The sequence below is a fragment of the Lucilia sericata genome, unplaced genomic scaffold, assembly GCF_015586225.1.
Source record: "Lucilia sericata isolate MDLA Ls3-8-SP2 unplaced genomic scaffold, ASM1558622v1 Contig000028F_arrow, whole genome shotgun sequence".
NCBI classification, from domain to species: domain Eukaryota; kingdom Metazoa; phylum Arthropoda; class Insecta; order Diptera; family Calliphoridae; genus Lucilia; species Lucilia sericata.
Window position 1 is genome coordinate 28,639 of NW_023994066.1, and position 14,733 is coordinate 43,371.

Genomic DNA, 14,733 nt, shown 5'->3' on the forward strand with positions numbered 1-14,733 from the left:
TTGACCGTCCGTCTTGTCGCCCAGGTAAAATCTATTACTTAGTCGGAAAACCAAAAACTGATACCAGAGCACCCCAGGCGTGGTGGTGCTGGAAAACAGTTTCTCCCTCGTTGGATGGAGTCGTGTTGCATTGGCTTTGCAGGTTTGTTCGTTTTTCTTTTGTTTTTATTTTTATATTTTAAGATTTAGTTTTAAGTGTGGCTTTAAGTTTAGCATTAAGTTTAGCTTTAAGTTTTTAATTTTTTTTAATAAACTTTATTTAATTTATAAAAAAAGTTTAGTTTTTTTATGATGACCACAGACTCCACCTTCTTCTTCTCTCCGAGCAAAAATCAAAAAGGAACGACATTTTCCCTTTTTGGTACCGAGAACCCTCGGTTACCAACATGGCTTCCTAGCTTTAACAACTTGTTCAGCAATTTGTTTGCCTATTTACAATTTTTTTTCTAAAGCTATTTGTTTTTGTTTTCAATTCTTCTTCTTCTTTTCAAATACAAAAAAATCCCCTTTTCTTACTGTTGCCACCTGTTTTGTGTGCTTCTTCTTTAATTTGGTAGCTCTACTACAGGGTGCACACGACAAACCCTAATTTTTCTGAACTGCCCTAATGTCCCAAACTTTTCTGGGATTTTGGGTATTTCATTATTCCCATACAAAAAATTTGCACTTTGGCAACCCTTATGCATTCGAGAACAAAAGTACAACTCTGTACCGCCGTAAAAAACTGGTCAGGCGGCGACGTACTGTGAACAGCTGCTTGAATGAATGGAAAAGGAGGAGGCAAATAAGAAAAATACTACGCGTGTGTGAAGAAGAAGCACCCAAACAAAAAAATTAACAATGGAAACAACGAGGTAGGTAATTTTTTGGTAAATATTTAATAAATTAAATAAAAATACTACTTTTAAATGTTCAAAAAAACGTAATAATTTTTTTCTTTGTTTCTTTATAGGTTCTGATGGATTTCTATGGCCGTATAAGGGGATTTTAAATAAGGTAAGTTACAAAAACATAGTGATAGAAAAATTTATTAGTGGTGTTGTTAACTAACACAACTAAAATTTTTCTTTTCTTTACAGGGATCATGTTGGCTGCCTTGGGCCTATATAAAAAACTGATGGCCGATTCTGAAAGATGGCGGATCGAAGCAGAATGAAATGGTAAGTAAAAAAAAATGTGGAAATTATTTTAATTATTTATATAAACTTTTCTAATAATTTTGTTTTAAATTTTTCAGGTTTTGTTCCAGATTGGCTGGTGGACTAGGCATTAAGGTGGTTCCGGAAATTTAAGGTAAGTGTAATGAATTATATTTGAAATATAAAAAGTGGACTTTAGTGAAAATTAAAATGTGGTTCGGTGCATACAAAAAAATTTTGGTTACAGTGTGCGTTAAAAGTGTGAGTGCCGGGTAAAAAAAAAATTTAATCGAATAAAATAAAAAAATTTAATTCATTTAAAATAATTTCGGTTCGGGTTTTGGAAAAGTGAATTCGGATAAAAATTATTTTGGAATTTACCGTGCGTGTAAAAAGTAAACAGACAAAAGAAGAAAAATTTAATTGAGAAAAATTTAAAAAAAATTAATTTGATCAAAATTTACCGTTAGTGTCAAAAGTGTACGGACAAAAAAAATTAAAAATTTTAAAATTTATTTAAAGTGAAGTTGGAACATACCGTGAGTACAAAAAGTAACCAAATAAAAACTAACTTTTGAAAAAAAAAACTCTTTTTCGTGAAACTTGTCAAAGTGTGTTGTTTAAGTGAAATATGAACAAAAACTTATACAGTGAGAACCAAAAGTGAAGTGGAAAAATTTTTTTTTTAAACTGTTTTTTTTTTCTCCAAATACAGTGGGTGTAAAAAAAGTGAAAATTTTTAGTGACTGGATCTAATAAGTGTGACAAACGGAAACTAAAGTTTGAAAATTTACAGTGGCCATCAGAATTTGTGAATCAGTTAAATTTAAAACAAAATTATTTGTGTAAACAAAAATGAAGTGAACAGTGACCAAAACCTCTTGAAACCAAAACAAAAGAAAAATTAATAAAGAAAACTTAAAAAAAATCAAACCGATCCTAAATGGATAAAATAAAAGAAAAGTGAAAATAAAATAATTTCTCCAATTAAAATATTTTTTTGCTTTAATTCAAAATTAATAATTTTATAAATTTTCTTTTACTTTCAGCCAATAAAATTCAATTGGACCTGCGATTTGGCCTTGGTTTGCTGCTTCCGTTCAGAAAAGGTAAGTAATAAACCTAAAACTAAATAATATAAAATGAAACATAATTTCACTTATATTAAGTTTTTTCTCTATATTCAGGACTTAATCGTAGGAATTTGGTAGAAATGTAAGGACTAAGTACACCAAAGCTCATAGACTAACGTCTAGAGACTTTGGCGAGAAATACCTCTTACAATTTCTCCGGAAATAAAAGTAAAAATATTCAAAAATAAAATTATTTTGAAAAAAAAAAGGAAAAATATATATAAAGTGTAATTTCCTAAAAGGAATAATAAATAAAAAAAATGGATTTTGACTTGAAATTCAGTTTGTCCTTTTAGAAGATTACCCAAAACTAAATTATTTTAACTAACTATATTTGGTTTCTCTTCCCCAGGTTAGAAATTCAGATGGGACCTGGACCGGAAGACTGAAGGCGGTATATGGTCCCAATTATTATTCTAAAAACGTAAGTACTAACTAATACTGAACTTATCTAAATCAAATGATTAGATATTGAAAATGACTTGTATCATCAAAATTTACTTTAGACCAAATACTAATTGTTTTGTTTTTCCTTTCACAGGTTTTAATCATCCAATTTTGGTTCCTGAAGAACTAGCCAACTGTAAGATCGAGAGGAAAATTTCTCCAGTCAACGGAAATTTAACCGGTAAGTGAAAATTTTACATTTCTATTATTAACATCTAATTTTAAGTTATTCTGTTCAGTCTAACAGTAGATTTAGTATTCAAGATAGATAAAAAAACAAACTATAGATATATTGCCTTATTTCGTGATCGTTAACATCATAAAATTTTCCATTAGAAAAAACTATTTTGCCAGGAATAGTTCGTGTTGTGAGAACAACTTACCGTAGCGATAGATTTCCCTGTTAACGAGTAATTCACGTGTTTCTACCCGAAACGCTTGTTGGATACTCGTCGCAGCTTCGCTCCCAGACAATTCAAATTGCTAAATTTTAGTCAACGCTTAGATGACTAATAATTCCTAACCCTGAGTGCATGGTTCCAAAGGGTGCTATGACGGAATTGCATCTATGACTAGCGTCTGACGATCACAACGTGGTCATAAACGAAAATTAATAGATTTAGTCTGGTTGAGCACTCGGCGAACTACTCGTTAACGGGCAAACTATCACGACTGTTTACTGTTCCACAACACTGTTCCACAACACTTCCCTGGTCGTAGGCTTTCACTAAAAAAAGAAAACAAAGTGTTAAATATAATCAAGGCAAAATATCATTAACAAAATGTTTTGTGTAGAACAGTATCTACTAACTCATTTATACGAAATACAGAAAATAAAATAGGTTTGATCATTTAGGTTCGAGCTAGGAGTAGGTATAATCGTTGGGACTAGAACCACCAAAGATGTTGAAACTATTGTTTCAAATCTTTGGCATGAAATACCCCCAACGATTTTCCTTGAAGGTCTTCAACCTCGTATAGGCTATTACCAATAGGTCTGACAATTCGGCATTTTAAAAATTTCTTGGCTAGTTTAGCATTAAAATAATTTTTGAAATCGCTTTGCTGGAAGTTGCGGCGATAAACCTCTTGACCTGGTACAAACTTGACATGACGGCAACGGGTATTGTATGTCTTCTCGTTTTTCAAATATGCTTTGTGCAGATTCTCACGAATTTTGTGCCGTACTAAGTCCATTTTTACGGGTTTTGGTACTATGTCGATTTCCGGATCATGAAGACATTGTAGTTTCTTAGCAAGCTTATATACACTTCCGTGCGAAATCATGTTCATACCGAACAGTGCGAAGTACGGCGTAACTCCAATAGACGTTTGGACTGACGACCGCAGCGAAAATTCAATTTCGGACAGGTACTTATCCCACTCAGTGTGGTCCTCCTGCAGGTAGGAACGAATTGCGGACAGGATGGACTGGTTAACCCGTTCCGAAGCGTTGGCTTGTGGCGAGTGTGTGGCAGTTTTTACATGCTTTAACCCAAAATTCGTTACCATATCCTGAAACCTTTACTAATAAACTGCTTGCCATTATCGGACAAATCGTCTCAGGTGTACCAAATTTGTGGAACACTTCGGATATTAAAAACTTAATGACGTTTTTCGTTTTAGCTTTCGGCATAGCTCTGAGCAGTACATATATCGTTAGGTGGTCTAGGACGATGAATATGTAAGCGTTTCCGTTTCTTGACCGTGGATAAGGCCCCAAAAAGTCTATAAAGATCTTCTGGAATGGTCGTTCCGTTGTAGATTCAGCTCCCATTGGTGGTCTTAGGATCGAATTCGAGGGTTTTGTCTCGCGACAGGTTTGGCAATTGGCCACAAATGATCGGACCTGAACATTCTGGTTGGGCCAGTAGAAATATTCCCTTAACCTTCGGAGCGTTTTACTAAAACCTCCATGAGCGGCTTGAGGCGGATTGTGGCACTTCACAATTACTTCTTGAGTAAGCTCTAGTGGAACCCATAACTTCCAGGCAAAATCTTCGTTTAGCGGCACCCCGTCATATGGGAGTACCCGCTTATAAACCAGGTCATCCACGACCTTCAAATCAGGCAGGCTTTCAGCATTTTCCTTGATTTTGGCGATTAAGTCCAGGTAACTTTGACCTTTGAAATACTCAGACTCTAAATCTATTAAGTTATTTACCTCCACAGATACTTCCTCCATGTCATACCTCGACAATGTGTCGGGAACGATATTTTTGGATCCGGGCCGGTGTTCGATGGTAAAGGTAAAGGCCTGTAGATGTAAGCTCCATCGGGCTAGTCTGCCACTGAGGTCTTTGTGGGACATAAGCCATTTTAGGCTGCTAAGGTCCGTGATGACTGTAAATGGCAAAAGTTCTATATAAGGCCGGAATTTCTTAATGGCCATCACTACGGCCAAGCACTCTCTCTCGGTAACCGAGTAGTTCTTCTGTGCACTGGTCAATTTGTGAGAGAAGAAGGCTACTGGATGTTCGCCGTCGTTTTCGTCCTTCTGGAACAGAACTGCTCCCAAACCTATGTCTGATGCATCGCATTGGACATAAAAGTGCCTGTGGAAATCGGGATGCATAAGCACTGGTGCTGTTGTGAGGGCGGACTTTAGCTTGTCGAAGGCTTCCTTAGCTTCGTCTGGAAAGTTGAAACCTTTTCCTTTCTTAAGGGTGTTAAAAATAGGTGTTGATATGGTAGCGTAGTCGGGGATGAAGCGCCTATACCAACCCGTAGCTCCCATGAAGCTTCGGACCTGTTTGGCGGTTTTCGGGTAGGTATATTTTAAAATCGTATCGATCTTATCTGGGTCAGGTTTTAACTTCCCTCCTCCTACTATATACCCTAGGTACTTCAACTCCTTGAAGCAAAATTTCGACTTCCCTACGTTGATGGTCAGACCCGCCGAATCCAGGCAATGCGCTACCCGATCCAGCAACTCCAGGTGAGTCTCAAAGTCTGGAGATACGATCAAAAGGTCATCTAGATAGACGAAAACTCTATCACGAAGTGCTGAAGGGATCACTTTGTCCATCAGACGACATAACCTTTGGGCTGCGTTACACAACCCGAAAGGCATGACCGTAAAATGGTAAAGTGGTCGCCCCGGCACCGTGAATGCAGTCTTCTCCCTACTAGATGCATCTAACGGTATCTGCCAGAACGCGTCTTTGAGATCCACGCTGGATATGAAGAACGTATCCCCTAACCGACTGAGCAGACCTTCGATGCGCGGCAGCGGATACACGTCCTTGACCGTGAGGGCATTTAGCTTACGAGCGTACAGACACAATCGGTTCTTCTCGCCCCTACGGACGAGAGTAACCGGATGGCTCCAAGGACTCTCGCTCTGCTCTATGACCCCAAGCTCAAGCATCCTATCCAGCTCTGGATACATTAACTTCTGCACAGCCGGTGAGACGGAATAATGCCTGTCCTTCACTGGGATCGCGTCGCGGGTATCGATTGTATGGGTTTCGAGGGAAGTCTGACCGAGTACCTTCTTTGAGAAACACGGGAATTTTGCTACCACCACATCTAATGCCGCCTTTTGCCCAGGAGTAAGAATATGGGTTTTGGTTACATCCTTCGTCTCCTCAGACTCCGGACACAAATTAACCCCGTTAGTAGTAATGCTACATATACTAGGAAACAGACCGAAACTTTTCATAAAATCTACCCCTAAAAATAGAGGCCTATTTAAAGTAGGTACTAGATATAGAGTCACTTCATTAGAACAATTATTAAAATTAACTTTGGTTTTTACTCGTCCAACAATTCTATGTGGACTGCCATTGGCCGTTTTTACATAGGACAAAAATTTAAAAACTTGAAGACCGGATTCCTCCACTAACTCCATGCAGCCCTTACCTAGGCAAGACACCGTGGCTCCACTGTCTAACAGCCCATCAATCTCACAACCATTTATATTTTTCTTTAGATAAAGTCTAGCATCCTTGCCCTCATACAAACTCGTAGACAAAATTTCATTCTTGATCTTCTTTCTAATTTTATACCTAAGTCTAGCTTTCTGAATTCTATTCGATACTTGACCAAAAATCCTAGATTTTGCTTCAGCGTATTCCCGAATTCTTTGATGAAGCGGTTTAATTATATGAACTTTAGGTTGTTCATCGGCAGGCATTATGCGTACAGTATTAACTAGAATTTTAGTCGGTCTAAAGTGTTCGATACCAGGGTCAACCGGGATTAAGCTAGGGTTGAACGAGTCTCCCCCGTTTGGGACTCGCTCCCCTTCAGGTTTCCCTGACATTTAGGGCACTTAGGAGTGACTACGTCATCCCTACCACATCTAAAACAAAATATGCGTCTATTAGGTGAAGGACAATCCACGAAACTATGGCCTGGCTGCTTACAATTCCAGCAAATATACCGGCTACTAGTGGCTAAGGCGTCGATTTCGAGGATTGGTATAGGCACTTCATATCCGAAGTGGAGTTCATGGACTCGAGCTGGGCCGGGTTGTCTAGACTGGAAAGTCTGCCTCTGACTGGTGATTAAATTTTCAGCTCTTTTCGCCTGTTGACAGAACTCATTGAGACTAGAAGTGGTCACGGAAAATAGTAGATGTGACAATGACGGCTTTAGATTACTTTTCATAATCTCCACTAGGTCTCGTTCAGAATAGGGGTTTCGCTGTTGATTTCTTAGCTTCATCACACCATTGTAAAAACTTTCAAAGCTTTCCATCGGCATCTGGCGACGATCCATAATTTGTTTTTGTAACTGGAACTCGTTCTCAAATCTTCGGAACTGGGTAAGGAATGCTCCCATCAACTCATCCCAGGACTGTATTGGCCTTAACTTACGTAGGTTCCAATACCAGTCCAGCGCCTGGCCTTCTAGCAGATGATTAAAACCTCGTAGGACGTCATTGAACGCGCAGTTGTAGTCCTGTCTTAGAACGTCTACTCGAAAAATGAAATCTTCAGCACTCATGGACTTCGAGGTTCCGTCGAACTTAATGCCCCATTTGGACAAATCCACCTTTCTTTGAACGGCGAATGCGCCGTCAGTAGGCCAACTTGGAGCTTGTGAGGATTGAATTGGTGCTGGAAAAACTGGATTTGCATTTGGTGGTACATAATGCGGCTGTGCGTTAGCTGCTTGTCCTTGGGTTGGTTGAAAATCATTTTGCAACTGGTAATTACTAGCAGGTATGTACAATTGAGGTTGATGTAGTTGATTCATTTCCTTGCCTAACAGGTGGTTGCTGCTCTACAGGCTGATGGTTAAACACTGCATTTGGCTGTCGAACAGATGTTCGCGGCTCCGTTGGTTGAAGGACCGATATCGGCGGATTAGCTGGAGCAGCAGCATTGCCGAATTCCTGTTGCAATTCGGTTCGCAACTGCCGTATTTGTCGTTGCAATTCCTCCCGCACAAAAGTAAACATATCGCCTCCTGTGGTGACGATGTTAACAGGTTGAGGAGCTGTCGGCGGGACATTTGCTCGGAACTCTTGTTGCACATTCCTGGCGGTGATACTGCTGTAGTCAGGCGATGTAATCGTGCTGTTGGAGATGGCAGACTCATTTAAAAACCCAGAACGTTCATGGGCCATAGACATGAATTGTTGGACCGCCGGCATGACGGTCGATGCAGAGGTAGTAGTTGTCGTAGCTGTGTTGGCAATCGTATACGTCGGATGCGCCGTGGGAACTACAGTTCCTGCAGTCGTGCGTGTAATGTTCTCCATATTGGAAATATTATTATGCTCAGTTTGTACACGAGTCCTAGCCGAGCGAGTTAAGACCATTCCTAATGAATAGAAATCTAGTTGGCGGAATGACCCCACAATAAAATCTCAACCAAAATAACAAAATATAATAAAATATCAAATTGAAGATTTGTATATATAACAGACCGCTAGTAAAAAAAACTATTTATCTCTATGATAAATATTAGCAAAATACTAGAAGAAATTCCTCCTCTTTCCCAAAGGAAAACTAAAAAAAATCAATTCTAAAGAAAGGAAGTAAAGATTCAAAAACTAAATCCAAAACGTTCGTAACGACAAAGCTAAAACGTTCTACAAAAAAACTCAAAATCCAAATCCAAAAGAACCAAAGATAAATCTTGAAATCTCAAATTAAATAAAATCTTACTATCGGCGGTGTATTTCAGGAAAGTAAAGTTTTCAGGTAATGTAAAAATGTATTATTGTTCGTAGATACGTTTCTAATTGTTTCTTTTCTATTCTGGTTTCAGGAGATGCAGACATTAAATGAAATTTAAATGGGCAGAAAAAACATGGCATTAGTTTCCAACAGCTCCAGATTAGAGTGCAGCTAGAATTTTGGTTGGCTATCCTATAACTCCTAGGACTACTCTAACCACTTTACTGAGGACCAAAACATACATTTTTTTTTCAAACAAATACCATTAGGATTATTGTTAAAAAGGGGGCTGGCCTTAGCTATTCTTTCTTCACAACTTGAGCATTCTCAGATTTGTTATGGAAAGCTATTCCGAGAGCCTCAAATTGTTTGGAAAGGATAGGCTGAAGAATCTGTAATTCTGCATGACCATATTGTTCACACCACACGTCGCAACGCGAACTAGACTAAAATGTCCTGTTGTCCGGGACTTACGTAGGTGTGTACAATATTGACCATGAGCAATTATAGCTTCCCATCTATTGAAATGGAGAGAAGTAAAAACTAAATTTACTATTTCGTCCGACGACGTCGCAACAATTAGGGACTCTAGGTATGACCTAACAGGACTTACGTTGACATGACTAAATAGGATTAGAAAACTGACTAATGATCAGGCTATGGACCTACTCGGGCCCCACGTTGGGCGCCATTTATGTAGTGTAGTGGTTGTGCAAAACAAAAGAAACTAGTGTTGCCAGGGTGGTAGCAGCGCTGGTATGCTCGCGTTCGCCGGGCTTGGAGCTCGCCGTATGGGGGTGGTTCTTGCTACCACTCTAGACAACTACACACACACATAAAAACCATACCAACTAAAAGAAATAAACGAAATAAAATATAAAGGGGCACCGAGTAGGTTTCTGTCTGTCTCCCTGATGAAACGTACCTACGACCTATAACGGCTGGCAGATGTTGTGCCAGGATAAACCCTCCCACTCGGGATTGGATAATACCGCCATGACATCCTAATATTAGGGATGTCCCAAAATTTACCCTGCAAACTTTCCTTTCCCTACTTACCGCCGCTTATGTTGTTTAACCGATCATTTTAAATGATTAAAACTTTTTAAAATTTCATCTAAACATTATAAAATTTAGTCTTTATTATCGAAATTAATTTCAACGGACTTTAACAATAACAATAGATTATTTAGATTTAAAATTTCGTTTGGTTTTAATTTCAGATTTAGCTTTAAAAATTTAGGTTTTAAAAATTTAACATTTAGTTTCAGGTTTAAATTTAGGATTTAATATTTAAAATTACAATTTAGCTTTAGATTTAAATTTAAATTTAGGTTTTAAAAATTCAAAATTAAGCTTTAGTTTTAGATTTATGTTTAGGTTTAGATTTAGTTTTAGGTTTAGATTTAGGTTTAAATTTAGGTTTTAAATTTATGTTCTCAAATTTATGTTTACGTTTCTTAAAAGTTCATAATTTCTCTGCTTGGGGATAAACGGGATCTAGCAATTGTTTCTCTGCGGCAACTAGCTGGTTTACTGGAGGCAACTATAGAGCGGAAGAGTTCTTTTGGCGGCTGAGGCTTTCCTGTCCGTCCGTATTAAGGTCCGTTCGGGTAAACCAGGTAAGTAAACAAAATATTATCTATTTTTACCTTATTCCTTTTATTTATTTTTTTCTATTTTTTTTTTTATTTTCAGGAAACTATCTAACTATCTAACAAACACCGTAAACTACTATATTCTAGGCCAGAGCTCTACCCTAATGTTCGCGCACGCGTGGATATAATTGGAACTTCACGCGGGATGGCGACGATACGACAACACGGGGTAAGGATTTCCTATTGTATAAAGATATTTTATCCTAACTAATAAGAATTTTTTCTAAAGAAAAGGAATAGTTGACCGTCCGTCTTGTCGTCCAGGTAAAATCTATTACTTAGTTGGAAAACCAAAAACTGATACCAGAGGACCCCAGGCGTGGTGGTGCTGGAAAACAGCTTCTCCCTCGTTGGATGGAGTCGTGTTGCAGTGGCTTTGCAGTTTTGTTCGTTTTTCTTTTGTTTTTATTTTTATATTTTAAGATTTAGTTTTAAGTGTAGCTTTAAGTTTAGCATTAAGTTTAGCTTTAAGTTTTTAAAAAAATTCTTTTTTTTTTTAATAAACTTTATTTAATTTATAAAAAAAAATCAAAATTTAGTTTTTTTTTATGATGACCACAGACTCCACCTTCTTCTTCTCTCCGAGCAAAAATCAAAAAGGAACCGAGAAACCTCGGTTACCAACATGGCTTCCTAACTTTAACAACTTGTTCAGCAATTTGTTTGCCTATTTACAATTTTTTTTCTAAAGCTATTTGTTTTTGTTTTAATTCCTTCTTCTTTTCAAATACAAAAAAAAATTCCCCTTTTCTTACTGTTGCCACCTGTTTTGTGTGCTTCTTCTTTAATTTGGTAGCTCTACTACAGGGTGCACACGACATAGTATTTTTTTTAAATTTAAAGGAAAAGTAACGATCCAAATGTATGTATGAATGTATGTGATTTGTCTCGAGTGGCATCCTTATAAAAAGGGAAGAAAATAGAAAAAAAATCCCAATTGGGTTATTTTTGGAAGTGGAATACACCACCACACATAAAAGGGAACAAGTCTAGTTCTAATCCTTTAAATTTTGTCCTAAATCAAGTTCCACAGGCAAATTGTATTAGGCAGGGGAGAAAGTACTATCCGTAAGACCTGAACAATATCACGTTCAATAATAGATTTTAAACATAGATTTTAACATAAATATAAAAAATAAAGGAAAACGAAAATTTTAACATTTGAAAACAAAATAAAGATTTTAACGTATATAAGTATAGTTTAAGGTATTAAGTATAGGTTTAGATGTTTAATGTATGTTGTTGTTTGTAAAAGGATAAAATTGGAGTAATAAAGTTAGAGAAGCAGGAAACAGGAATGAATTTTCCAACAGGCCTAAACTAAATTTATTCAACTGAGCTCAATAGGAAAATGTGTTAAGGACCTTTTTTTGTGTTTTTTTGGTACTCAGAATTGATAGAATTTGTCATTCTGCGTAATACAGCTTTGGTTTTATCCTTATATTAGTTCGTTTTTTTTGTGTTTGGTCTCATTTTGTATTTTATGTTTTGTATGTTATTTTTATACCCACCATCAAAAAAGATGGGGGGGTATATTGATTTTGTCATTCCGTTTGTGACACATCGCAATATTGGTAATAGACCCACAAAAGTATATATATTCTGGGTCCTCATTAAATCCTAAGACGATCTAGCCATGTCTGTCCGTCCGTCTGTCTGTCTGTTGAAAGCACGATAGAGTCCGAATGGAAAGAGCTAGATGGTTGAAATTTCACGTAAATATTTCTTATGGGTAAGGTTTACTTGGTATTGAAAATGGGCAATATCGGTCCACGTTTTCGGATAGCCCCCATACAAGTGGCCCCTCGAAAAGCAACTTTAACAGCCATAACTTGTTTAAAAATACGAATAAAGCGTTGAAATTCGACATAAGTATGTTTCTTGTGATTCAAAATCACTATGCAAAATTTTATGAGGTCCATAATCGACCCTACCCCCCATATAAGGTCCCCTTCAGAAAATGACTTTAACGCTCATTACTGGCTTAAAAATACTAGTATATAGATGAAATTCGACATAAGTAAGTTTCATATGAGTCAAAATCTATCTAAAAAATTTTATGTTGATCGGTCCATGATTGATCCTACCCCCCATATAAGGTCCCCTTCAGAAAATGACTGCAACACTAATTAATGGCTTAAAAATACGAGTGTAGCGATGAAATTCGACACAAATAAATTTAATACGAACCAAATTCTGTCTACCAAATTTTATGAGGATCGACCCATAATTGACCCTACCTGCCTATATAAGGTCCCCTTCAGAAAATTACTTTAACGCTTATAACTGGCCTAAAAATACGAGTATATAGATGAAATTCGACATAAGTTTCATTCGATTCAAACGAGGTTTGATGGTGGGTATATAAGATTCGGCATAGCCGAATATAACACTCTTACTTGTTTTTTTTTTTTGGTTTATTTTTAATTATTTTTTGTTCATTTAATAAATTTTGTCAATTGTGTTTAAGTATTTAAAAGAATGTCCCGTTAATTTTCTTTAAAGGGATTTCTGATGCAAAAGTATGTAGGAAGTTGTGAATAGGATCAGGAAATTGTGTTTGGATTAAATAAGGGGCCATTATAGGAATATTAATCGATGGCAAAGGTAGGGAAAGGGTGACGCTAACAGGGTAATACCATCGTTCCCTGGGGTTTTATGTTTTTGTGGTTAAGTTCCGTTTTGGTTAATGAGTATATTAGGTTAGGTTGATAGGAGGATGTATACTACATCAAATCCGAAGAAATACAACTAGGCCACTATCGAGACTGTTGTGCGCTCCAATTCATGAAAAAAAATTGTTCACATAATGTATTATTTTTCCATGTTCAGAAACTCAGTTTCCTGGACGTAATTCCTAAGAATCTTTCAATCAGTGTTGGTTAAGAATGTTATTTCCGGAATAACATATTTTCCATGATACTTGGATCTAACTTCGACGAATGCCTGACAGTGGCAAAGAGAGTGCTCCAGAGTTTCACTGTCCTCTCTACATGCTCTACATTCGTCTGAATCCGCACGTCCAATTTTGTATAGATATGCACGTAATCCTGTGTGTCCACTCAGAATACGTACCATCATACTAAACTCAGACTTGCTCATTTTGAGGAGATTTCTCATCTTGCTTTCATCAGGGTCACCCCATAGAATCTTTGTGGTTCCACCCATCGTTTCATTATTCCAAGAGGCCTTATGGGATTCTCTCATCCATATTTTTAATTCAGCTTTTGTTGCGTCGAATGGTTTTGCGTTTGTCAGGTTAACTACATCGAGCTCCCTTCCCTTTAAAGCTATTACATTCGCCCTTTCGTTGCCGACTACTCCCGAGTGGCCTGGTCCCCATATGATGTAAACCTTACCTCTGGGAGAGTATTCAGTTAAAGCTTTCTTACAATCCAATACGGTCTTAGATTTAATTCTATCACCTGATATCGCCCTAATTGCCTTCTGGCTGTCGGTAAATATATTAAGCGCTGTGGGCGCCATATTTATTCTAAACCAATTTACACATTCCGTTATTGCTCGTACTTCTTAGAGCCATCCGTGTAGCAACGGATTCCTACTGGTATTTGCTCTAATGTTCCGCTTTACCAAGACATTCTATCTGGGATTAGCGTTTCAAAGTTTCCGACATATTCAGTGTCTGGTATGCGATCAGGCACGTCCGATGAATGTGTATAACCTTCCAATGTGTCCAGTATACATTGATGACGTGTCCTATAACCGCTTTTGGTCAGTTCGCCTAAAGTAAAGAGCCGTTCGGCTGTAAGCGCCGCCTCATACCTTAAATATGTTTCAATGGGTGGAATATCTAGCAACGTTTCCAGAGCCTTGGCTGAAGCAGTACACTTGGCACCACTTATACCCAAGTAGCATGTACGCTGAACTCCCTGTAGTAGTTTGATATTACACTTTTTGTCCAAAGCAGTCCACCAGATTATTGAAGCATAAGCTAGAATTGGTCTAATTACACTTTTATAAAGTCAATAGTAGGACTAAGACCTCATTTCATGCCTATGGTTCTCCTACATATCGCCCAGCACCGATGTGCCTTGTTAATCCTATCCTCTATGTGGTGTCTCCATTTTAATTTCCGGTCAAGTATTACACCTAAGTACTTAACTTTGTCTGTCACCGGTATCTTCTTGCCCAGGAAGCAAGGTTCAGTATACGTAGAAATTTTTGTCTTTCTTGTGAAAAGACAGATTTCCATCTTCGCCGG

At 37.5% G+C, this 14,733-nt stretch overlaps 2 long non-coding RNA genes across 5 annotated transcripts; both read left to right on the top strand.

Moving 5' to 3' along the window:
* The first annotated feature begins 799 nt into the window (after positions 1-799).
* Positions 800-9,982, top strand: LOC119610525. Of its 4 annotated transcripts, XR_005232000.1 has the most exons (14): positions 800-854; positions 953-996; positions 1,080-1,160; positions 1,238-1,293; positions 2,189-2,248; positions 2,327-2,354; positions 2,625-2,696; positions 2,814-2,900; positions 4,346-4,832; positions 4,892-5,486; positions 5,562-6,417; positions 6,526-7,890; positions 7,940-8,877; positions 8,945-9,982. It is a non-coding gene; the product is annotated as an uncharacterized LOC119610525 (long non-coding RNA). The 4 variants fall into 4 exon arrangements; XR_005232001.1 differs by lacking the exons at positions 6,526-7,890; positions 7,940-8,877; positions 8,945-9,982 and having other exon boundaries at positions 2,327-2,440; positions 5,562-6,515; XR_005231999.1 differs by lacking the exons at positions 6,526-7,890; positions 7,940-8,877; positions 8,945-9,982 and having other exon boundaries at positions 5,562-6,515.
* Positions 9,983-10,325: 343 nt separating this feature from the next.
* Positions 10,326-10,977, top strand: LOC119610535. The gene is made up of 3 exons (XR_005232003.1): positions 10,326-10,475; positions 10,552-10,680; positions 10,741-10,977. It is a non-coding gene; the product is annotated as an uncharacterized LOC119610535 (long non-coding RNA).
* Positions 10,978-14,733: the final 3,756 nt, after the last annotated feature.